The sequence below is a fragment of the Molossus molossus genome, unplaced genomic scaffold, assembly GCF_014108415.1.
Source record: "Molossus molossus isolate mMolMol1 unplaced genomic scaffold, mMolMol1.p scaffold_m16_p_16, whole genome shotgun sequence".
Classification (NCBI taxonomy): domain Eukaryota; kingdom Metazoa; phylum Chordata; class Mammalia; order Chiroptera; family Molossidae; genus Molossus; species Molossus molossus.
Window position 1 is genome coordinate 16,933,395 of NW_023425351.1, and position 27,127 is coordinate 16,960,521.

At 36.4% G+C, this 27,127-nt stretch overlaps 1 long non-coding RNA gene across 1 annotated transcript; it reads left to right on the forward strand.

Moving 5' to 3' along the window:
* Window positions 1-2,734: 2,734 nt before the first annotated feature.
* Window positions 2,735-9,549, forward strand: LOC118631415. The gene is made up of 3 exons (XR_004959838.1): window positions 2,735-2,811; window positions 3,192-3,307; window positions 9,474-9,549. It is a non-coding gene; the product is annotated as an uncharacterized LOC118631415 (long non-coding RNA).
* Window positions 9,550-27,127: the final 17,578 nt, after the last annotated feature.

Sequence of the window (27,127 nt, forward strand, 5' to 3'; positions counted from 1 at the left end):
TAAAGTATATAACCTACACCCCAACTGCTGACTCCCTTTTTTGGGAGCTCAGCCCGCCTGCACCCAGGCCCATGCAATAAAGTCATTTTGCTCTGCATTGACCTTGCGATGTGGATGTGAACTCCTACCAGCTCAGACCTTTCATAAACAATGTGATCTCAAGTAATATTTGGTGAATAATATATCCTAAATTCAGATAAGAAATCTTTGGGTTTGAATTTTCTTTGATGAATCTTGTTTTCTATAAGCTGCCACTAGTTACTGTTATTTAATCGGTCTCTACTTATTTAGTCATCATAAAATATTTATTGAGTACTTTTTATAAGCAAAATATAGTGGTAGAACCAATGGGAGACAAAATGCACATCCTTTGGCTTCAAAATACACAATCTTGGTGGATACTGAGTCATCCAGTGAAAGCAGAAAGTATAGCATTGTGCAAAGAACACATATTTTTGGCTCAAAGAGACCTGAATTTCCATCTTAGTTCTGCAACTTCTAAACTACTATCTACAACATTGTTATCGGTGAGGAGCTCTGTGTGTCCCCACCTGTTGCCAGTGGAAGTGGGCTTCTCATGATGTCACAAGCAAAGGCATTTTCTGAGACTCACGGGGGAGAATGGGTGGCATTTATTTGCATGAATTAAACCCCTGAACTTACAAAGTCCCTTCTCCCTCCGTTCTGCCATGTAAGAAGTGCAATGTGTCCTTAGCAGAACTAGGATTAAAGCTGTTGCTCACATTTGCTGTTCCATATTTGCACAATCCAATCTATCATTAGTTTAGCTTAGCTTGTGTTCCCAGCTGTAGTTCATCAGTCCATTGGGTGTGGGGTCCACATGGCCAGGGGCCATGCAGCTTCTAGGAACAAGGGCAAATGCAAGGATGTAGGAACAAAACCAGAGGAACCAATGAATTCCTTTGTCTGATTATTTTAACCTTCTAAATGTCCACACACTTGCAGTAGCTTCACCCTCTCTAGACAATTATTTCTGTTCCCAGGTTTGATTGACAGGCAAGTATCTTCCCTGCGTCATTCCAACATACTGTACATGCACTCATCTCCCCTTTGTTGGGCCCCCCTTCCCAGTGATCTGCTGGGCTTGGACCAGTGGTTCTCTGGAGTGTATAGTTGCAACTTCCTGGTGAAGCTGCCCCGATAGCCATGCAATAATGTCTGCCTTTCCCTTCATCCTCTTCCTATTATTAATATTAGCTAGCTAGTTACAATGGTGACAGTATTATTTAAGTACTTCACTTTTCCCGGATTAAAAAAAATTCTAATAATATTATAACTTAGAGTGTGGACAAAAGGAGAAAATATATATTTTTAAAGTCCTAACATTGTTTGGCAAACAATGATCACTCAATGAACAGTTTTTTTTTTTTTTTTCTCCAAGTCAAATAAAAGAGATTTTCTAAAATAGTAAATTTAGGTAATTTAAAAGATTAGCTGGATATTAAAACAAATTAGGAAGGCATGTGTGAAGCATTTACCTGTGTGTTCATTCAAAAAAACATTGATTGGGTTTCTACTTTATACAAGATACTATGGTGGTTGCTATGGAGAAGTCAGAATTAATGGGATGTGGCATTTACTTCTAAGTGGTTTTATAGTAAAATGCATAAGTTGTATCATATTTAGAAATAACTATGGTAAATATTATATATGTGCACTATAGTATGCTTTGTCGTTCCAGAGGTGTGAGAGGACATTTTTGCCCTGAAGACCATGCAAGACTGTACAGGTCTGGTGCAAGCTAAGCTTAAAAAGCAGGTAGAATTTTGACAGGTCAAGTTAGAAGTTGTATATTCCAATTAGGAAAAAATATAGAAAAGCATATCACACATTCAGAGCATAATGAGAAATTGAGTTTTAGTAGAACATAGGAAACTTCATGACACAAATCCAGAATGAAATTTGGGGTTAGTTTATTGAGGGTAAGATGTTCAGGAAATTTGCATTGAATTTAGTAGGTAAAAGGGAACCACCAAAGATAAATGAGCAGAGAAGTTGACACTATTGTAATGAGTCTCGTTATTAATAGCAGGAATGAGACAAAGGGAAGGCCAAATATGGTAGACATGTTGTTTGAGCAACTTTGCCAGGAAGCTGCACTTCAACACTCCCCAGATAGACACCAGTCTTGTCCCCACAGATCTCTAGGGGAAGGGACTGGACAAAGGGAGGATAGACATAGACACATGCCCAGTAAAGTCTGGGTCACATAGGAAAGGTACTTGTCTGTCAATCACACCTGGGAACACAGATCATTGGCCAGGATAGATGTGGCCACTGCAAGTGCAGAAAGATTTGGAATATTTAATCTCCTAAATAAAGGACTTTGCTCTCTTGGCTCCTGGTTCTCTAGGTTGCACTTTTGTTTTGGGGAACCTAGGGATTTTTGTTCCAGGGGGCGTGCTCTCAGGCTCCCGTACTCGCTCACATGGCCCACAGCCACGTGGACCCCACACAGTGGACTAATGGACTGCAATTAGCTTAATGCTGTACTGGACCCAAATCCAACATGGAACGGAAATTCTGGACCCTGGCTTTGCTTCTAGCTCTGCTGAAAGCCCAGCTGCAATTCTTCCAGAACTGGATTATGGGAAATGAGATTTTGGAAACCCAGGGATGTAATTCCATGCAAATAAAAATAACTCATCCTCTTATGTGAGTCAGCAAGTATCTGCCATGACTGAGGGAATTTGCTGTTCTCCTCTCTTGCAACATTGCCACTTCTCGACTCACGCCACAAGAAACCTGGACAACCCACTAAGCTTCGTTTGTCTGGTGTGTACATAATAGGTATGACATAAAGGCATCAAGAAATTTTGTATATTGGTGAAAACAACATGATTGTATCTCTCTTAATAGTCTTCCTATGTAAATGTTGTCTTCAAACTAAGGAATTAATATACATTAATACTGTACATGTAGTAAGAAACTTTCAATGATTCTTAATGATCCTCCCCTCCTGGCATTTGTGCCTTTGTGTAACAACCCACCTTGAGTATGGGCTGGAACTAATGCCTTGTTTTTAAAAGCATATGGCTAAAATGATGGGATATCACATTCATGATTGTGCTACAAAAGATTTGTGACACATCTTACAGGGCAGTTTCCATTGCTTTCTTGGACTTATTATTATTATTATTATTATTATTATTTTTTTTTTTTTTATGAAGCAAGCTGCCATGGTGGAAGGATCTGTGTGGCAAGGAACTAGGGCAACTTCTGGCTAAAAGTCAGTAAAGACCCTCAACCCAACAGCCTGTGGGGGGACGACTTCTGCCAAAACCACGTGAGTAAGCTTTGAAATGGATCATTCTCCAGTTGAACCTTGAGATGAGACTGTGGCCACAGTCAACATCTTGATTGTAGCCATGTGAGAGACCCTAAGACAGAGGACACATGTAAACCATCCCTAGATTCCTGACTCTCAGAAACTGTGAGATAAAAAATGTGTCTGTTTTAAACTGCTAATTTGGGGGCAACTTGTTACACAGTGATAAACTAATACAATGTATTTTTAATTAATATTCTGAAATTCTAAAAAGATAGCTCTGTTTCTATAATATTATTTAAGAATATAGGACAAATTGGTAGGTTTGATTTTCTTTGGACCTCAGATCCTTTATTACATTTTTATTGTTTCTTCCAGAAGTGTCGTCATTTATTTTCTCCAAACCTTTAATTCCTCCTTTCTTTAGACATATACATGCCAAAAATATTTGTTTGTTTGTTTGTTTTTTTCAAATTCAGGAAACAGTTCTGTCATTTGACAGTAATTAGAATATTCTTTCTTAAATAAAGAGCTTTACATTTAAGTATAATTTTACATTTGAGTATGGGTATAGAGCTGAGTGAGAAATATACTATAAACATCACAGAAAATATTGGTAAAATAAACATCCAACAAGCAAACCAAGGAGGTATTGGTGTGTGTGTGTGTGGATGTTTTGTTTGTTTGTGTATTTTCCCCGAGGATCTATATCTAAAGAAAGAAAAAGTTGGAGTGAAGGAAGGGAATCTGAATCATCTATAATGAGTCTGAGACAAATCAGTTGTTTCATTTTCAAAGAAGAAAATAATTGAAAAGTAAGAATCTATTTTTAAACTCTACACTGCCTCTAACTTTCTAGGACATGGTATTGTATTCTGTATAGACCAACTATTTTTTTAAAGCCATGTAGAAAATGGTAACCTTTCTCTAGAACTTGACTGTAGCGTAATGCAACTCCATGATTTCTACCCCCTCTAAATAAAGACATCTGTGGCACTATTGAGTCCTTTCCAGTATCAACCTTACAGTCTTTACGATGTTGGCGTTTCTTCCAGCTACTTGGAAAATGTTCTGTACCAGAGAGATTGTATTCCCTTAGGAAGGACCGTTTCTGACTATTTTCTTTAAATTGAAAAGATTTTGGTCTACAGATTCTTTAATCCACATAAACAAGAACCTTGGTATCTTGAAAGCAAGAAGAGTGAATGTTTAGTGGCTACATTGTTTTTCCTTCCTCAGACTAAAATCTCAAGGTTTCTTTCATGAGGAACAGATTGTTCTGGCAACAAAATCTTAGAAATCTCATGTGCCTGATTTATTTTTAATTTTCCCTTTATACATTCCAATGTTAAAACGAAAGAGGGATTTCAAATGAGTAATTTGCCACATTGTACACAGTATAGTATAGTTTTGTGTGTTTTTTGTTTTGTTTTTGTTTTTGTTTTTGAGGAAAGTCTTTCTTTTAAATTTTTCATACAAAATATTAAAAAAAACTACAAATTTGTATATCTGTAAAGATGTACATAAAACAGTAGAATAAGAATTGGGAAATGTAGCTACATCTTTTTCTCATGCTAGTACATTGGTACTATGATCTGTTTTATAACCAACAAGAATCTGTTTACTCAAAGAGAACACATATATAATATTACTTAGAAAGAAGACCTCTTTGTGAAAGGATGAACATATAAATCTCATTTCTAGAGAAAAGTATTCATGTTTAATCAATGACACAATCATGGAAGGCATAGTTCTTGACAAACAAGTATATATGGTAATAGACATATATTTGTTGTTCAACTTTAATAAATATTCTTCAGCACTCATTTGGTACCTAATGAACAAATAATCAGAGCCTCAAAGGACATAAATTTATATTTAGTTGCATTAGTAAATTCAGTACTTTAATATTTTGCTCTTACTAACCTCCAACTTAGGAGTTTTACTACATTTATTTCTCTTGCCAAGTGAAATGTCAGGAAGCTAAGAGTTATTAGAGCATTCTAATTGAAATTTGAAAACTAATTAGAATGTGTGTTCTTATTTAGGAGCTGCTGAACTAAAGTCTGAATCAAAAATAAATCACCATATTTATACAGTAACTGTCATATATTCTTAAAATTAAATCCAAACGTGAGACTTGATTTACAACATAACCAAAAATATATAGCAAGGCACTTTAAACTTCTTCAAAAACATTGTGAAGAGTGAAGATATTTTTGAAACTAAATAGAAATAAAATCTGGTTTTCCTGGGACAACCTAACAAGTAAAATAGCAAGTAGTAGAATTTTAACAACATTATATGGAAAATATGGCAACACTGGCCAATATCAGCAATTTCATTCACAGGAATTTCATGGGATTAAACATCTGAAAAGAAAAACTTGGCAAGCAATATACTCAAACTATTTCCAGAAATCAACTGACAAAACACACACACACACACAAACACAAGAAAATTGTGGTATCAGTGGGATATCCCCAAACCTCATGCAAGGATATATGAGCTAAAAGACAACATTTGAGATTCTGTGACTGTTTGAGTATATGTTTAAACTATATACAGTCATGCATTGCATAATGATCTCTTGGTCAATGGAGGACCGCATATAAGATGGTGGTCCTATAAGATTATAACGGAGCTAAAAAAATTCTTGTCTAGTGGCATTGTAAATATTGTTAGGTCCAGGAACAACACATTACTCACATGTCTATGGTGATGCTGGTGTAAATAAACCTACCATGCTGCCAGTCTTACAAAAGGACTGTACTTATATGCACAGTACATAATATTTGATAATGATAATAAGTAACTACATTATTGGTTTATGTATTTACTGTACTATACTTTTTATTGTTCTTTTACAGTATACTTTTATATTTCCTATAAAACAGTATGCTGTGCTATGCCAGCAGCAGCCTCATACATCCTGTTTACTGAGTCTTTTGATTGCATCATTTTCTCTTGTGCTGGATTTAATTCCATGTTGCTTATTTATCATGGGGCTAAGTGTACAAAATTCACTGTTGTTGTCATTAAAAAACCTCACTGAGGGACTGACCTGGAAACAAAATTAAAAGTGATTAAGGACTGTGAAGGTGGGAAACCAATGATAGCTACTGCTTGCCAGTCAGGCATGTCCCAGTCCACCGCAGCTATGATCCTGAATAACAAGAGCAAAGTGATGGAGGCTGTTAAACAATCGGCTTCATTGACGGCCATGAGACCAACACGTATTTGAGAAGGATCTATATTAGACCCGGAGAAACTTCTAATCACCTAGATAAAAACCAAACACAGAAGTGTATCTCACTCAGCACCATGATGATCATGGCCAACACAAAAAGTTTGTTTGTAATGGGAAAGAAAAGGCTGGACCCAATTATGATGTTGAATTTATTACTAGCTCTGGGTGGTTTAAACAATTCAAGAATCATTATTACATAATGGCAAAGTGAGTAGTGAGTCTGCAAGTGTTGATGTGAAGGCAGCTGAAGAATTTTTGAAAACTATAAATAAGGTGGTTGTGGAGGAGAATTACTTGCCAGAGTAAATATTCAATATGGATGAAAACTTTTTACTCTGGAAACAGATGCCTGAAAGGATTTTTTATCCATAAGAAGGCCAAGTCAAGGCCAGGTTTCAAAGTTTTTAAGGACAGGTTAACAGTCTTGCTTGGGGAAACGCTGCAAGCTACACACTGAAACCCTCTGTGATCCGGCACAGTGAGAACCCCAGGACCTTTAAGAATATCAGTAATCACACACTGCCAGTGCACTACAGGAGCAATAAGAAGTCATGGATGACCCAGCTCCTCTTCCAGGATGCCCTCCTGAATTGTTATATCAGCAAAACAGAGACGTACTATTTGGAGAATAACATAATTTTCAAGGTTTTGTTATTATTGATAATGCTCTGGGATATCATCATTTTGTTGGTGATCTTCATCCCAATATCGAAGTTGTGCTTCTCCCTCTAAGCACCACCTCTTTAATTCAACCAATGAATCAGGGAGAGATAGCAGCTCTTTAGGCTTATGACCTGAGGAGGGCCTTTGCTCAGACTAGGGCCGCAACTGAGAAGACACTGATACAATTCCAGAAGGATTACAACATCTATACCTGCATCAGAAGCCTTTCTTTGGTTTGGAGAAATATCATCAAGGAGTACGTGAATAGTATCTGGAAGAAGACACTCAAGAGGTGTGTCTTTATCTTCAAAGGATTTGCCAAGGATGAGGAAGCTGAAAAAGTCAGCAAGACTGGCTGAGATGGCAAACGACTTCACCCTGGGTGCAGATGTGCAGGACATGGAGGAGCTCCTACAGGTGGCTCCTGAGGAACTGACCAATGAGGAATTGTTGGAACAGGAACAGGAACATATAGCAGAAGAAGAGACAAGAGGAAAGAAGACTGCAAGAGAAGGAAAAGAACCCCCAAGAAAATTCACAGTGAAGGGTTTAGCAGGAGCTTCTGAAGACTTCAACAAACTCCTTAAAAAGTTGCAAAACATGGAACCTGACATGGAAAGGTTTTTGTCAATAGAGAAGCATGTTCACTTTGCATTTTCCACTTACAAGCAAATGTATGATGAGAAAAACAAACATGCAAACCGCCATGGACATATGTCTGAAAAGAGAGACTTTTTCTCAAAAGAAGCCTCAGGCAGGCCCTTCAGCTGGTGTTCCAAAGAATGCATGGCTATCATAGACGGGGACAGCTTGTGTGTGCTCTTGTCCCTGAAGACCTCAGGTGAGATAAGACATGGAAGTGGAAAACAGTAATACTGATTATCTGACCCTGAGTAGGCCTAGGCTTCTGTGTTAGTTTTTAACAACAACAAAAAAATTAATAAAATTTTTAAAAATAGCAAGAAGCTTTTAGAATAAAGATATAAAAACGGAAATACTTTTTACAGCTGTAAACTGTGTTTGTGTTTTAAGGTAAATGTTATTTCAAAAGAATTGAAAGTTAAAAAATGTAGCCCTGGCCGGTTTGACTCAGCGGTTAGAGCGTCGGCCTGCGGTCCTGAGAGACCCAGGTTCGGTTCCTGCTAAGGGCGCATACCTTGGTTGCAGTTTGTCCCCAGCCCTGGTCGGTCGTGCGGATGGCAACCACTCGATGTGTCCCTTCACATCGATGTTTCTCTCCCTCTCTGTTCCTCTCTCTCCCTCTCAGTCTACCTGAATAAAAAATGGAAGAATGTCCTCAGGTGAGGATAAAAAATAAAAATAAAAAATGTAAAGGTGTATAAATTTTAAAAAGTCATAGTAAGCTAAAACATTAGTGTATAATTATTGAAGAAAAAATATTTTATAAATTTAATGTAGCCTAAGTGTACAGTGTTTATAAAGCCCACAGTAGTGAACAGTGATGTTCTAGGCCTTCATGGTCACACACCACATACTCACTGACACCCACAGCAACTTTTACTTATGCAGCAAGGTCCATTCATAGTAAGTGCCCTTTACAGGTGGAACATGTTTTATCTTTTATCTCATACGTGTCTTTACTATACCTTTTCTATGTTTAGATACACAAATACCATTGTGTTACAATTGCCTACTGTATTCATGACAGTAACATGCTGTACATGTTTGTACAGAAGATGATGCAAGAGGAAAGAAAACTTCAAGAGAAGAAAAGGAGCCCCCCAAAGAAACTTCACAGGGAAGGGTTTAGGTTTTTGGCTATACTGTCTAGATTTGTGTAAGAGCACTCTATGATGTTCACACAACAAAATTGCCTAATAATGCATTTGTCAGAAAATATCCCTGTCATTAAGTATCTCATGACTTTGTATATAAATATATATATATATATATATATATATATATATATATATGCACATCTCTCTGTATATATATTTAAGAAACAATGTTTATATTTTAAAATATAGTGAGTTATCCCTTGGTGGTTATTTTGAAGATGCTCATCATTTGAATAAATTAGAACCCTCCAAATCCCCACAGATATGAGAGATTAGTGCACTTTTTTTTTTTTTACATAATATTCAAAGTCATATGGGAAAAGAATGAGCCTCTACCTCCAATCCACAACCACTCTCTATCTACCTGAAAAGTAACAATGTGCCCCAGTCATTTACTTCTGCCCAAGTTGTATCAAGCATTCATTCATTCCAGTCAACAAATACTCATTGAATGATGTCTTCTTTGTTCCAGGGACCATTCAGTGAATAAAACCCACAGAATTCTCTGACCTTGTGGACCCTACATCCTACTGGAGGAGAAAAGGTATAACCCAGGCTTTCCAAATTAGCATGTATTCATTCAATCAATCATTCATTCACCAAGGAAATGGCAGACTTTGGAGCTGCAGTGGGACTCTCCAGTTGGAGAGACAGATAATAGACAAGTAAAAATAGATATAATCAGATAAAAGAGGGCCCTCCCTTACTCTGTAAATAGTATGATCTCAGAGCTTTTCTATCATTAACTTCATGTGTCAATGAGTTTGTTTGTAGCTTTCCACATGTTATAAGAAAAGTGATACAAAGTTAGGTAGCTTATGACACCTTATTTTGTCCATGAAGAGAGTTTTTAGTTCAAAATGAAATACTGTGTATAATCAGAATTGTGTAGCTGCAATAAAATTAGTTGATTGGTCACTCTGAAGGGAAAGAGCTGGCTGGGCCAGAAGGAGGAGAGGGAGACAAGGAGAAGCAGCTACGTTCACTCCTAGAGTCTAAAGTGACAGTATTCCTGGGGAGCCAGGAGGGCTGCTGGAAGAGCAAATGGACCTCAGCAGAGAAGCTAGAGGTGTCACAGGATGCCTGGGGAGTGAGGACGACTTAGGCAGGAGATAGAGAGGGTGAGCAACTGCATCTGGAGAACTGCAATTAAGAGGTCCCGGTCCACGGGCATAGGGGACGCTGAAGGGCTTGTCAATTGTCAAGACTGTAGCACTTGATATAGACAGAGCTGCACTGAAACTTTCAAGTCAAGACTGGCCTGTGACAGTTTCCCCCTGACTCCATCCTCTCTAAAGGGATGAAGAACAGAAGGAGAGGAGACAGGAGGCATTGCTCTTCTTGGTGAGGAAAGAGAGAAGGTGTTAGTATCCCTTTTCCTGAGTGAGGGTGCTGGTCTCCCATCTGTGGGAGGCCCAGACTCAGGGGATGAGTGTGTGTGTGTGTGTGTGTGTGTGTGTGTGTTTCAAGGTTAAACTACATTCAAACTATTGACTAGTACAAGGTAATAAACATTTAAATTACTGACTTAAGGACCTTGACTTATTTTTTAAATGGTATCTTTTTTTTTTTTTTTCATCCATTCTCCTGGATGTGCATCTGCTCCTATCACACAATGGGTTGTTTGACTTAATTACCAATACATAGTGGCAGTCAGATTATCTCAGCACACAAGTTTCTGCTGGAAAGAAAGTAACACAGCGTTGCATTTAGCTAAATGATACCCCTGTGGCCGGAAATGGTAAATGCGCCTTCTGAACACCCAGCTTCCACCCTGGCAGCATCTGGTTGATGATGTTGTGTGTACATACGGTTAGAAACAAAATTGCTGTACATCGATTTAGTGTGCTATCATGATCGATACTGATCATTTCAACAAACTGATCATACAGTAAATGGTACTGATCTTCAAGGTGACCAGTGAAAGATTCTACGAGACAGGGTTTCCATCATTTCTTGTATGTATAGACATAGCAGAAAAATCACTTTTATTAAGCTGAGAAAAGCCCTGATGCATTTTCAGATCACAGACATTATCCATGAATATTTTCATAAATATCTTGATGTTAGATTAATATGTTATTTATATAAACTAAAGGAGTAGTGTGAAACTATAACAAATAATATCTCTTTGACAGAGCTCTTGTCACTGACACATTTATGTAGTCACCCCTTCAGCTCTCACACAGACATTGGTAAAAGGTGAGAGTATCACTTGGAGAGAACTGCTGGGGAAGTTCACTCCGACTCCTGCACCCGCTGGAGAAGAGCTACATGACTTTGAGCTGACCTTGGAATTTATGATCTGGCACAAATAGTCATTAAACTGGGAACAGCTTGTGCAATGTCTTGATAGCAAACAGTACCCAGAAATGTGTTGGCAGTGGAAAGAATTTAAAATATCCAATTTAGTTTTAATTCTGAGTGGAGAAAGGCCTCTGATTTTGATAAGTAGTCACAAAGTTAAATGCCAGGTCTAAAGGAGAAACATACTGTTTGTGATCTTCTAAGTGTACTTAAAACAGAGACGAGAAACAGGTTGATTGTTCTGATTTAGCTGTGAACAGCTGGTAGGCATAAAGGTAGGCAGTAACTTTAATCAGGTCTCTGTAAATTTATAAATTGGTCCCTTTTTTCTTAGCTCTGTGGAGCAAAGGGAAGTAAACTTATGCTTATCTGATATATGAATGGGATGCCACACCCTCTTAATGGCAGTATATCTGAGCCCGAAGGCAATTTACACCCTCATTATACAAAGAATCATAAAATTTAAATTGGACCCAAGGTATCACATGTTAATCTTTATCCCCCAAGTTCCCTGAAAATGCAGAGGCTATTATACAGTTTAGTATTTGGCTAGCATGGATTTATTCCACAGTATTTCATAATATATATGAAAATTTGTTTCATAAATGATAAATATTACACACAATAATGAAGCTTTAAGATTATTTACATAATATGAATAATATTGAACTATTAAAATGTAACTGGATTATTGTCCACAAGTGAAAAGAAGCTGCCAGCTGGACTTGCTTTACCCACAGATAGTATTGGGTCACTATTTACATAACAACTAGATACCAACAGGTGTACCCAGCTCAAGAGCAGGCCCTCTGTGATGTGACCTTGAATGTATATTAAAATGAATCAGTCAGGGTCCATCTTTCTACTGGACATTTCTTTGGAAATGGGGAGGGAATCACCCAAGCGGAAGCCCAAAGACAGAGTCGTGAATTCATAGGGAGTAGGGAGCAACTCAATGGGCTAAATCAAAGGAAAATCTATGAATTCATGCCATTGAGATCTCTAGAACCATTTTAAATCTAGAAATTCCTTCTATTTCCAACTTCATTGTGGCTGAGACCTATCCTTTGATTTTCCAAAAATATTTCTAAAAATTCTTGGAGGAATTACTTAGCGACAAAGATGTATCATAAAGATTAAGGCAGAAGGTGAAGGAAAATACTTCATTTGCCATTTTCTCCTAGGTAGTGCCTAGGACTCTTTTTTAGATAGCTCCCAGGTAATTCTGATGTCTAGCATCAGCCAAGGATCCGAATATTGTCAACTCTCTCATTTTGCAGAGGAGAAGACTCAGTCATGGGTCTTCAAATGTCAAGCCCCAACTATAGTGGAAAAATCTGAATAGCACTAGCATCTCCTTGTTTGGAGATGTTTTCCAACCACCAATTTGTTTTTCTTACAGATATTTGGGATCCGTGTTAGCAGAGTCAATGTAATTAATTCTTCAAGGACCAGTGATTATGCTGTTGGTAGATTTTTCTATTCTACTGTTTTACCCTTTATCAAAGCTGAAAATAAAATTTTAAAAAGCCAGGAAATATACACTCTCAAACAAATGCTATAAATAAATGTACTTTTCAGTAATGCTGTTTTATAATACTAGGAAAGCATAGAAAAGGATCCAGAGACTTCGAATATGCCACAGAACATTGAATTGTATGTTAAATTTATAAAGAAATCCCAGATCTTAAAACATTTTCAAAAAGAGAGTATTACCAAATGAATATATTATTCTGCAATAATATCAAAACAAAGTTAAGATGTGAAGTTACTTTAAAGCCATAGCAAAATATTTATGATGGGAATATTCTCTAAATAAGCATCTTTTTATTTTCACTTTCAAAATATATCTATAAATATTTGTAAGCAAAGTCCATTTCTCATTTTTAAAATGGTTTGCACCACAATTGTTCTGCGTATATACTAAATCTATTCTTCAATTCTTTTGATGTGTATTTTCTTTATAATAGGTTCCCCTCCGCTTTCTCGCTAGGTTTAAATGATTCGGAATATGTAGGTTGGCCCTTGCCTTTCTAATCACCTAGTCAGGGGCTTGGTGAAGCATAGAAAAGAAGGCAAGTTTAAATATAATAATAAAAGTTTAAGATTGAAAAATGAAATAACAAGTGTATCTGTTGCTGTAGCCATCAAATAATTTTTGCATATTCTTTTGAAAGAGTTGCAAGTAAATGGAGACAAAAATACGCACAATGAGATAAAAATGTATCTAACATGAGCATTAGCTTTTGCTGGGAAAAGAGAATGATTACTCCTGCTCCTTCATATTTTCCACAGAATGTGTACTCAAACATACTCTCCTGAAAGGGTGGGACATTGAAGAGTTACTTCAAGCATTCTCTCTTCTACTTACTTCTTCCTCTTGAGAATAAAGGGGTGATCCCTCTGATTAGTTAGCACTTGATACTCACTGGGCAATGCTTTCTTATACTGGGTAGGTCATTCTATCAAAGGAAATGAAGATGGAGGTCTCTTTTGTTCTTAATGGTATAAGTTTTATGCTAGTTTTCACTTGCAAGTAGCAAGTGTGTGTGTGTGTGTGTGTGTAGGTATGTGCTCAAGTGTCTATAACTTACATACTAGGACAGGAACGTCACCAATTTTAAAGCAGCACAAACTCAGTCCTAGGCAATCTTCTAAATGTGTTAAAACATAAAGTAATTTAGCCCTGGCAGGCTTGGCTCAGTGGTTAGAGCATCGGCCTGTTGACCGAAGAGTCTGGGTTCTCTTCCTGTCAAGGGCACGTACCTTGGTTGTGGTTCAGTCCCCAGCCCTGGTCGGGTCTTGTGGTGGCAACCAATCACTGGGTCTTCTGGGGGCAACCAATGGCTATGTTTTTCTCAAATCCATGTTTCTCTCCCCTCCCCCCATCTAAAGATAAATGGAAAAGTATCCTCGGGTGAGGATTAAACAATAAATAAATAAAATGTAAAAAGTAATTAAAAATAAATTTAATCCTCACAACAAACTGATGAGGTATATACTAATATTATTCCTATAGTACAGATGAAGAAATTGAGTCAAAGTGATTTGTCCAAGGTTTGAAAGTCAGAGTGTTGCAACACCCAGGCAGTTGGAACTTCTAATGAAGGTGTATCAGGAGCTCAGTGAAAACTCTTCCCCTGAGAACAGATGTTAAACTGGTCAAAATTAGTAAAAACAACCACTCATTGTTTCTAGAAATTAATCCAAAGACTTACAACAAATAGGAGGCATTTATTCATCAAAGTCGAGAGAACTCAGGGAGAACAGTGGGAAGCCCGGCATTCAGCAAGGACTGTACCTCAGCTCTGCTTTATAGATCAGTCCTTCCAGGGGGACTCTGCAAACCTTGTAGGCGATGTCTGAATATTCCTCCGCCTCACCTTCCGCTCCGTAGGGACAGTCTGGGCAGGACAGGGGGGAAGAACACGCCTGTTCCTGGAGTTGTGCCACTGTCCCTGGTGGATGTGCAGCCTGTGAACATCTGTAGATGCCAGGTGGCCCAGCTCTGGGTTATAGAGGATCTCTTCTGGGTTGTGGCGTTCATTCCTGCCCCAGCTCCTCTCTGCAGCACAGCGGCTCTGCCCAGTGGAGCAAGTGGCCTAGAGTTGCCGTTTCCCCAGCCAGCCAAGTTTGAGGACTGAACTATAGGGAATGGCTCAACTGGTAATGCTGGTATTTAGATAAAGTCCGTCTCAATCACACTTGGACTGAATAGATTTCTTATATAGTATGCTTAGTGCTATTCAAGTATGCCTGTGAAATTACTCCCTGTGGGCTATCGCACTTGTTAAAATCATGAGAGAAGAGCTCATTTATTGACTCTTATTCTAACGTTTAGTACATTCCTTATTTTAATGTCAAATCACCATTAAAGCTTTCAGTCCAAGATAAATGAAATAGTTATATATTAACTCGTATAAGTAGAAAATGCTTCATAAAATGAAACAAGAAGGAAAAATACTAAGCTTAAAAAATTCATTTTTTCTCAAAATAAATACAGTATTTGGAATAAAATGTCTTATTTTGCCACGTGGCAGGGCATAAACTGATCTCTTTATAATTAATTCAGTTTTAATTTGGCCAATAGTGTAGTCGTTGTGGTATTGCAAAGGAGTTGCATTTTTGTTTTTATTTGATGCACATTTTATTTGATGGCTATAAGCTATCTTAGCCAGTTACAACAGTTTTTTTTTTTTTTTTCCTAGCTAATTGTAACTTTGAGTGAAGTAATGGTCATACACTTTTTCATATTGCTGCAATTAATAGAAACCTTAACTAGAGGTAAAAATCTCACATGATTAAAATAAATATATCTGCCAAATATTTTTTGAGATTCTTAATGCAGATAGAGGCTAGCCTCCATATTAATTACGGTGAAAATAATTACAATGTTCTAGCCACTAGCGTTTTGTTTAGTAGGCCTTTACAGTTGGATGTGGATATGAATAAATAGCAGCAAAGTTGAGTAAGAACTGACTTTACTTGAATGCCAAAAGAAAGAGCATATGCCCTTCAACTTGACATGGATGTCAGAAAAACCCCTCTGCAGACAGACGTTGGTGGTGAAATTTGATGAATAGCAAGACAGACAGAAAACGGGGCTGCAGAGGAGTTAGTGATAAACAAAATAGTCATTTGCAACTAGGAAACACCCAAATAATTCTTAATTTTAAAAAAAGTTCACAAAAAATATTGAGAGGCTTGAAGACAATTTGGTGGTTCCTCAAAACGTAAACATACAATTACCATATTACCTAGCAGTTTCACTCCTAGGTATATATACTCAAGAAAATTGAAAAAAAGAGCTTACTAAAAAAAGGCATAAGTGCTTATTGCAGCATTATTCATAATGTTTGAAAAGTGGAGGCAGCCCAAATGTCCACCCACTGAGGAGTGGATAAAGTATGGTATATCCATGTAGTAAAATATTCTTTAGCCATCATAAGCAATGAAGAATTGATTCATAATGCAACATGGGTGAATCTTGAAAACTCAGAGGAACATTTTACTTACTAGATCATTGGCTTATTATAAAAATATATAACTCAGGATAGCCAGAGGGAAGAGCTGCATAGAGCAAGGTATGGGAAAGGCACGGAGGTTCCATGTTCTCTGAATATGCCGCTCCTCCTAAATTTCTCATGTTCTCCAAACCAGAAACTTTCTAAATACATTATTTTGGAGTTTATGGAGGCTTCATTACTCAAGAATGACTGATTCACTTATTGGTCATTGATCATTAAATTCAATTTTCAGCTCTTCTGCCTTCCCTGGAGCAGGTGGTGGTGCCGGACTGGAAGTTCTAATCTCGTAATCACGGGGTTGCTTCCCATACAACAACACCTTTATGGTTTCCGTCACTTAGGAAATGCTAAGGGTTTTAGTAGCTCTGTGCCAGGACCTGGGATGAAGATTAAATACATATTTCTTATTATAAATCACAATATCATGCAGGCTGTATTCATGGGCAAGCTGTTGCCAGTCTTTGATGCTCCTTTGGTCCTAGGAGAGCTCTTTTTCTTGTTCTCTCTTATTAAACTTCTGTCTGGCCCACTATTTCTCATGTTGCCAGAAGTATCACAGAGCTACCAGCCTGCTTTTAATTGCTTACCATCAAAATCTGTATAACTATTCGACAGTGTGTTTTTGCCTGGACTTTCCCACTCTCAGCTTCAAATAAATTTAGTATGCTTACAGAAAGCTACAAACTTCTTTGTGCTCATGGCCTAAGTCTTCCTCTGGGCACATTCTCTACATGCCACTGTAACAAAGCTGAGGATGGGGACAGTGGCCCACTTGTCCTGGAGCGAAACTCTTGCTCTCTGAAGGGAACACTTGATCATCTTGGCTAGTTCCGCCTAGAGTGGAACTTACATTCTGTGATCAGCTGGGGTTGGGTGTATGGGGACCCAGTTTTTTAGCCTTCTGTGCCTGGCATAGAGGATCCACTGTACAAATGGGTGCAGGGCCCTGGCTGGTTTGGCTCAGCGGTTAGTGTTGGTCTGCGGTCCAGAGAGACCCAGGTTTGGTTCCCGCTAGGGGCCCGTATCTCGGTTGCAATTTGTCCCCAGCCTTGGTTGGGTTATGCAGGTGGCAGGCACTTGATGTGTCCCTTTCATATTGATGTTTCTCTCTCTCTCTCTCTTCCTCCTTCTCCTTCCCACTCTGTCTGAACAGAATGGAAAAATGTCCTCAGGTGAGGATAAAAATATAAAAAAAAACAACAAATGGGTGCAGGGTGTGAAAGGGAATGCCAGTCCTCTCCACCACGCCTATTTGAAACAGAGCTTTTGCAACATGGAGCTGTGGAGAATGAAAGATGTCCACTGTCTGCCCTTCTTAACTTGAAACTGTAGCCCCAGATGGACAGTGGGGAATACAAGTTAGTCCTTCCTGCTCAGAGTAGATCTGTACTTTACTAATCTGGGGGTGGAGAGGGATGGGAACAGGTTGTGAATGCCACAGATTGTATCTGTTTCCCATTTGCTATGTGCCTTTGGGACAATTTCCAGAGTCTATTTTATTTTTGTCCTCCATTGCTCCCCTCCACCCAACTCCTACCACCTCCCGGGCCTTCACCACACTATTGTCTGTGTCCATGGGTTATGCATATATACAAGGATTGTTTCTTTTTATCTTTCATTTTGTTTTTGTGGAATGTCCCATGTATGCTTGAGAAGAATGTATATTCTGCATTTTGGGGATGAAATGTTCTGTAAATGTCAATTAAATTCATCTGATCGAGTGTTTAGGGTTGTTGTTTCCTTGTTGATTTTTTGTCTAGAAGATCTATCCAGGGGGGTGCTAAAATCCCCTGCTATGATTGTATTGCTGTAGATCTCTCCCTTAACGTCCTCCAGAAGTTTTTTTTTATATATATTTGGGTGCTCCTATATTGGGTGTATATATGTTGGATCGATCCTTGAAGTATTAAGTAGTGGTCTTCTTTGTCTCTTCTTTTGGTCTTTATTTTGAAGTCTATTTTGTCAGATATTAATAATACTACCCCAGCTTTTGTTTGTTTGTTTGTTTCCTTTTGCATGAAAAAAAATTTTTTCTATTCCTTGACTTTCATCCTGTATGACTCTTTAGTTGTGAGGTGGGTCTCTTGTAGACAGCATATATACGGGCCACATTTTCTTATCCATTTAGCTACCCTGTGTCTTTTGCTTGGATGTTTGTTTTTCACTAAGCTATTCACATCACCATTTTGAAAATTACAATCTGTCTCTACAAAAACTAAAAAAACATATCAAACCAAAACAAACAACAACAACAAAACAAATAGCAAACTGGTACAATCATGATTGGAGGTTTTGCACAGGGAGTTCTAAGCATTACATGTCTCCGTTCTTTCAGCAGTGTTGTTTGTCCTTGGAAAGGGGCAAATGAACATCTAAATGGGCAAATAAATATCTATGTGGTTCATTTGGGAAAAAAAAATTTATATGATAAATTACTATTTTTATTTTATCTTGAAATAAACAAAAATAATCATTAAGTAAGATAAATGGCTGAGAATTTCAGACATATAAAGAGAAATTTGACAAAAGGTTTTAAAAACACATAGCACATTCATGAATGGAAATGTTTACTGTTGCAAAATATATGTTTTCTCCAAATCCAACTACCATCTTAATTATACCATAAGATGATTTTCATGAAAGTTCATAAGCTGGTTTCAAAATTTATCTTTTAAAAATGTATAAGAATAGCTCCAAAACTGTGGATAAGAAGAATAAATGAGGGCTTTTTTAATCATATAGAAAAACATATTAAAATATGCAGAATTAAAGTAACAGGAAGCAGTGGAGAAACAGGAAGCTAGGATGATGCATCTGAATATAGACAGTAAAGATGAAATTCAAATTACTCGGCAAAAAGTCACCCATTTTGTAAACGAGGTTGGGAAACATTATCCATATGAAAACAAACAAAAATAAAACCATTGTTGTACTCTATATAAAATAGTCTAAATAGAATGAATAAAGAATAAGTACAAACACCTCACATTATAAACATATTGGAAAAACTGGAAAGGTAATTCTATAATATCAGGGAAAGTGGAGGCCTTTGATAAACAAGCATAAATGCAAAATCATATATATCTACATATACATACATATGTGTGTGTGTGTATATATATTTTAATCGTCACCCAAGGATTTTTTTACATTTATCATCGATAGAGTGGGAGGGAGGGAGGGAGAGAGAAACATCTACATGAGAGAGACACATTGACTGATTGCCTCTCGCATGACCGACCAGGGCCGGGAACAAGCTGCAAGTACATGCCCTTGACCGAAATCGAACCCATGACTCATTGGTCCACAGGCTGATGCTCTAACCACTGAGCAAACTAGCCGGGGCTCAAGATTGTAAATAAAATACTGATATAGTCAATTGCATAGGCATTAAAATTTTGTATGACAAAACTGCCATAAATAATTGTAGAAGCCAAGGTACAGAAAATAGGTGAAAATATTTTCATCTTATATAAACTATACAAAGATGGTATAAAGATTATTAACATATCAGTGAAAAACTATATTATATAATGGGGAAAAGGACAAAAAATATGAGAAAGAAATGAACAAAATAGCAATTAAAAGAAGAAATTAGTCAACAGAGAAGAAGATTCTCCGCTACATTATAAACAGGGCAATTCCAAATAACACGAATTATGTTCAGTTTTGGAAAAAGTAAAAAAGCATAAGTTTTAGCATGAAAATGGAGAGTCTATAGTCCCAGCTCTTGTCACTTCCTCAGAGAGGTCTTCCCTTTGCGTCCTGTACAGTTCTCGATAGTGCACTGCACCTTTCTTTTAATATTGTTTTTCATAATAAACTGCATGTATATTGGTGTGACTATTTGTTCAGCATTTACTTTCTTCACTGAGCCTCAGCTTCAGGATGTCAGAATCTATGCTTTGTTCTCTACTGCTCAATATCTACCTAGTGCCCAGTTTATGGTAAATATGAACCCTGGTTGAGTGAATAAGTAAATGAAAAAAAAGAAGGAATAAATCTTAGCACATACATGTAGATAGTTGAATTTGATATTTGCATCTAATCACATTTGTGCATTTTTTTTTTGTTCTTTATCAAAGAAATTCAAGATCTTCCTAGATTTATTTGGCTAAGATGGCATTTCTTAGACATTAAAAAATGAGATGAATTATATATTTTATTTAGATTGTTTTCTTTATATTTTTATCATGATACAACCATTTATAATCATACTATACAAATGTCATTTATTGAGCTACAGGGTCTGTTTTTGGTGCTTCTTTGTTAACTCCTGGGGGTGGAGGAGGTTCCAAGATATGATTGTCTTCACACACCTTCAGCTGGTAGGAGGTATTTTCTCCATTTTACAGATGAAGTCAAATGATAACATTAGAGGTAGGTGTTCTGATCAGTTCAGAATGCTAAAACGAGGTACCACGGTCTGGGTGGCTTAAACATCACATTTATTTCTCACAGTCCTGGAGGCTAGAAGTCCGAGATCAAAGCGCCAGCAGATCTGGTGTGTGGGCAGGACCTGCTTCCCAGCTTGTAGATGGCGGGTTTTCTGTGTTGCATCTTCACATGGCTGAGAGATGGCTAGCACTCTTCTACCTCGTATCTTCTTACAAGGATATGAATACCATTCGTGAAGACTCCACCCTCATTAACTAATCACCTCCAAAGTCCTCACCTCCTAATACCATCACATTGGGAATTAATCTTCAACATAAGAATTTGGGAAGAGAACATTCACTCCATAGCAGTAGGATTAGCCCAATGTCTCCGTCTCCTTCACCTCCACCCCGATTACAGGGCTTCCCCATATAAACATAGATTTGGATCTTATCGCCAGGTAAGCTAGGCCCAACCCTGAATGTCACAATTTGTATTTGTTAACACAATGCTTTTTGCTAGTATTTGTAATTTGCCTAGGATGCTGAACAGAGTAGGTTCTAACTGAGGTCACAATTTCCTAGTGGTTATGTAGGAATCAATATACCCAAATATAGACTGTGTTGATACTTCCAACTTTCCCGTTGCACATCAGCAATCATAACAACAGGTGACGGTTCACAGCTGTGCGACACTACAGCTTGTGCACCAGTTCCTCTCAGCCCCACCTCTTCAGTCGTTTCCGTGGCAACCCATTTCAGCACAGGTGTTGACTAGCTTTGCCGAGATCGTACAGGCCTCCTCTAACACCCAGTTACAGGGTGCTTATGGGACCCCTCTGGATGCTCAAGCCTGGATAACTCAAAAGTGTGGGTATTTATTGCTTCTGGCTTTGGTCCCCTGAAGGAAACGTCAGTGATATTTCAGAGGTCTAGCAAAAGGTTCTGATGGACTTGAACACCAGGGGTCCTCAGCAATGTCTAAGTGGATAATGTGTTCTTTTATTGTTTTTTATTTCCTCTATATTTTACTCTCCTGAAAACTCCTTCTTTTTTAAAAAAAATATTTTTATTAACTTATTTTTGTTACAGATGTTTCTCCTTTTCCCCCCATTGATACCCTCCTCTCCACCCCACCCCCGTCTCGTCCCCAGGTTTGTTGTCTATGTCCATTGGTTATGCGTACATGCATATAAGTTTTGTGGTTTATCTCTTCTCTCCCCTCCACCCCCTCTTCTGAGGTATGTCTGTCTGTACCCTACTTCTATGTCTCTGGGTCTATTTTGTTCATCAGTTTGTTTTGCTGGAAACTCCTCCTTGCTCCCTGGGATCACCTCCCCAAAACACTGGCTGCATGGAAGCCTTTCAGATTTGACACCAACTGTGGTCAAGCAGGCAGGGTATGAAAAGGGGTTTGGTCGCTGGAGGAGATGCCTAAATAATTATATTATATAAATACTACTTCTTTGACCTTGAAACATAATTTCATGATGTGTCCCCAGCTTCTAGTCAGTAAAGTCCTGTGTTTAGTATTGACTCTTTATACCTGGGCTTTTATATTTTGGTTAGAAATAGATGTCACTTCATCGCTTGCACATGTCTCAATGCTTCTCTTTTACTTTATATAGATTATTAGTCTTATACATACAATCCCTGAATATGAGGTCATGAAAGGTCAATAAGGAGTAAGATTCTAGCCACTAGAATTGACTGAATGGCTTTAAATACCAGCATAAAGAATGTGATATTTATTTCTATGTAATGAAAAAAAAAACACAAAACACAAATTGTATTTTAGGTGTGGAGTAACTTTTTAATAGCCACATTTAATTAGATTAACCTGCTAGTGATGTCGAAGGTGAGTTGATTTAATATTAGAAGTCTAGACATCATCTAACTTGACATAACAAATAGGACTCCAATTTCTGTTTCAGTTTCTGATGTAAATGTACATAATATACAATCTAATGTCAAACCCAATTTAAAGATACTATAAGTATTTAGCTAAATGTTCCTTTGCTTATACATAAATTTTTATATTTGTTGTTTTACATAACATACATTTGTCAGTTATGTTAGTGTCTTTAATACTTTTTGCTAAATTAAACTTGCCGTGCAGATTCTCTTTGTATATTTAAGTGGGTAACTTGCACAGAGGGTTAAGCTAACAGTGTTGTGATAATTATAGTATTTGTAATAATAACAGTGTTTAATGTATATTGAACACTTTCTATATTTGTTGCTTAAAATTCAAAGGCCAATTATATTAGAAACTTCAATAAGCAAACATTATTCTATCATTATTTTTAAACAGATCCTTTCATTTTCTGAGACTTAAGAGGTAGGATGCTAAGCCTGGTATGCTAAATATTGTATTCTGTACTCCATTTGGACTTTGATTTGGATTTAAAATTCAAAATCACTTCCATCATTTCTATCCTTGTGAGTGTGTGCCTGTGGGGATATTAAAATAGAGAAAGAGCTTCTTGGAGAGATGAAATGATTGAATTTGATGCCTAAGGCCAGAAAGCTCATTTTGCTTATGTTAATATGTAGAACTTTGTGCACTCCAATTCGTGGCTAGTAAATGCTTTTTCTTGATTTTGTAAAATTCATCGTATATCCCGGTTGAGAACCTTATTTCTTTTGTTGCAAATTGTGCTAGAAACCAATCTCAATCTAGTTTCTATTAGCATAGCCCAATTATGAAATGGTTACACACCATTATAGGAAGTCTAAACCTATGTGTTGCTTTCTCTAATGTCACTTTATTTAAGATTGCAGATCGAAGCTGTTGTAATCTTAGGTGAATCAGTAATTAACTTAGCACAGAGACAAACTATAAAGATGAAGTCATAAGACCCAAGAAGCATTTTTAAAGAAGCTGTTTAATAAATATATAGCAGAATATAGTGCTTTTTAAATAAGTGCAAATATCTTCAGTGTCCCACCATGACAGGGTAATATTAAGAAGGTGACATTTATGTTATCTTTGTATTAACTAATTAATCTATTTAAAAAATTATTGAACAACAACTTCTTGACCTTCCAATATGAATAATATTGTCTCAGAGTTAGGTAAGCGCAAAGTATTAGGTGGGGTTGGAAAGAGAGAAGATAAATTTACAAAGAAACAATTATAATTTAAAGTAGTAAATGCTGTAATGAATACACTTACAAATAATTATCAAAATATAGAGAATAGAAGGACTTCAAATGTCAGTCATAAGCAAAGCTTTCCAAAGAGAGTAGACATATGTGAAAGAACTCACCAGCAGAGAATTGGGGTCAGCTCATCACAGGCAGAAAGGAAACAGTGTCTGTGTAAACTAAGATTCTTGACAGCATGTCATGTGTTAGTTGCGGCGAGCAAGGGAAAGCTAACCTGGGCAGAAGGCGAGAGCAGTGAGAGGCGGGGAATGACCACAGGGAAGTGGATAGGTATGTATTATGCAGGATCTTATATAGTATTCTAAAATGTTTAGGGTTATAAGCAGAAGACTGATTTAATGAGATTTGTGTTTTAGATAAATAATTGATGGGGCAAGTTGAAGGAGAAATTAGTGATAAGTATTACAAGGCTGAAGCAATTGTTTAGTTACGACTGAACTTGCACCAAGGTCTGGGTAGTGGAAGGTAGTGGTGACAACTTCACCTGGGCTTCCTGCCTGATGTATTATAGAAAACAATGAAAAAGGAAGAGACAGAAGGGATGCCTGGCATTCTCCTGTGGTTGGCAATATTGTCATCAATGAAAGCATGGATAGCAGGAGAGAAAACGTGGGAATTATGAGCTTTTAGGTTTAAAAATATTTAGGAATAATATTTGTTGTGTCTAAACCTCTTTAATAGACAACAATTATATACAGTAATAATAATAACAATGTAATTTTGGGTTTGTAACATAAAAAGATATAATGTAAAATAATGTCACAAAAAGAGGAGAGAGGGACAGAGTTATATAGGAGTAGTATTTATAGATCACACTGAAATTTAGTTAGTATAAATCTAAAGCAGATTCTGATAAGTTACTATGTACATGGTAAGTCCTACAACAACCACTAAAGAAATAATTTTAAAAATATAGTGAATCAATAACAAAAGGAATTAAAATGTTTCACTAGACAATATTCACTTAGTGCAAAAGAATGCAGTAAAAAAGGACAAGAGTAACAAAGCAAACGTGAGACAGATAAGAAAAAGTTAAATGAGCAATATGAATTCAACAATATCAATAATAATACAAAATATGAATGGAAGCAACCAACAAGCAGAGATGGTCAGACTGGACAGAATCTAACTATATACTCTATATAGAAAGCATTCTTTAAATTAAAAAAATATAAATAAGTTGAAGTTAAAGTATACAAAAAGATATACCATGCAACTTCTAACTTTATGAAAGCTGGAGTGGCTATAGTAATATCAGAAAAAATAGACTTTAAAATAAACATGTTAGTAGAGATTATAAGAAACTTTTTATAATGATCATGGAGTTAATCCAGTCGGCAGAAGAGACTATATTCTGGACCATCAGATAAGTCTTAATCAATTTAAGAGGATTGAAATAATAAAAACAATGGTGGTGACCACAAAAAAATTAATAAATACATCAAAGGAAGGATATTATAAATTACTCAAATATTTGAAAATTAAGCAACAAGTTACTACATACTTCATGAATTACACATGAAACCTCAAGGTGAATTAGAAAATATATTTTTAATTAATGTATCATATCACAATTTATTTTCAACAGAAAGATTCAAAGCATGCTGAAAGGAAAGAAAAACACAGTCTAAATAGACAAAACAAGCAGTAAAGTGAGACTCAGATATACTAGATTTTGGGATTATCAGATAGAAAATTTATTAATCATATTAAACATATGATTAAAATGTTAAGAATTCTAATGGAAAAAGTTAACAACATGCAAGAACAGATGGCTAATATAAGCAAAGAGATGGAAATGCTGAGAAAGAACCACAAAAAAAGGCTAAAAAAAACAAAACTCTGTAAGATAAATAAAGATTGCCTTTGATGGGTTCATTAATAGACTGGACGCAGCTGTGGAAAGAATTAGGGATATGCCAATAAGAAATTCCTAAATTAAAAGGCAAATAAAAAAGAATAATTACAAAAATTTTATTATACATGGAATAGCAGAGGAGAAACAAGCAAGAAAGGAGAAGAAATAATTGAAATCATAATAGTTACAAAATTTTCAAAATTGAAAACAGACGTGAAACTGTAGGTCCAGGAAATTCAAAGAACACCAAGCAGGATAAATATAATAAATATCCAGATACAGCTTGTTCTATCATAATCAAACTGCAGAAAACCAAAGACAAAGAAAACACACATAAAGAAGCAGAGAAAAACAAACACTTTTCCTATAAAGGAAAAAGAAAGAATTACATTGATTTCCTCATCAGAAATCATATGAGCAAGAAGAAAGTTAAGTAAAAATTTTAAGGTGTTGGAAAAAATCTAGAATTCTACATCAAATAAAATTATTCTTCAAATGTGTAAGAGAAATAAAGACTCTCAGGCAAACAAAAACTGAAAGAATATATTGCTAAAAAATCTGTCTTGCAAGAAATGTTGAAAGAAGTTATTTTGGTAGAAAAATAAAACAAGAAATACAATTTAAATATAGACATATAGATATAGTGTCTATAATTAAATGACTGCATTAGAAAAAAGATCTTAAATTAATAATAGAATTTTATTAATTCTATTAATGCAGGAAACTTGAAACAGAAGAGCAAGTTAAATCTATAGTGAACAGTAAAATGCATAATAACAATTAGAGCATATATCAATAAAATTGAAAATAGGAAATCAACAGAGAAAATCAATGAAGCCAAAGGTGGTTCTAAGAAACATCAATACAATTGACATATTTCTAGTCAGACTAACAAGACCCCCCAAAAAGGCACAAATTGCTAATATCAGAAATAAGAAGTTTGATCATTACTGATTCCATGAACATTAAAATAATAATTAAGAAACATTATGAACAACTGCATGACCCTAAATTTGATAATTTGTATAAAATGGACTGATTTCTTTAAAAATACCAACTATAAACATTCAATGAAGGACAACTTGATCATTAAATTGTCATGTAACTATTTTAATAGTGATTTAATTATCAATAATCTTGCCAGGAAAGAATTATCAAGCTCAAATGGATTCACTGATGAATTCTACCAAATATTTAAGGAAGAAATGATACCAATTCTCTACAAGGTTTTCCAGAAAATGCAAAACAGAGGAACACATTCTAACTCATTCTATGAAGCTAGTATTACCCCAATAATAAAGCCAAATAAAGACATTATAAGAAAGGGAAACTGTAGATCAATATCTTTTAGGAATATAGATGCAAACATCCTCAACAAAATGCTAAC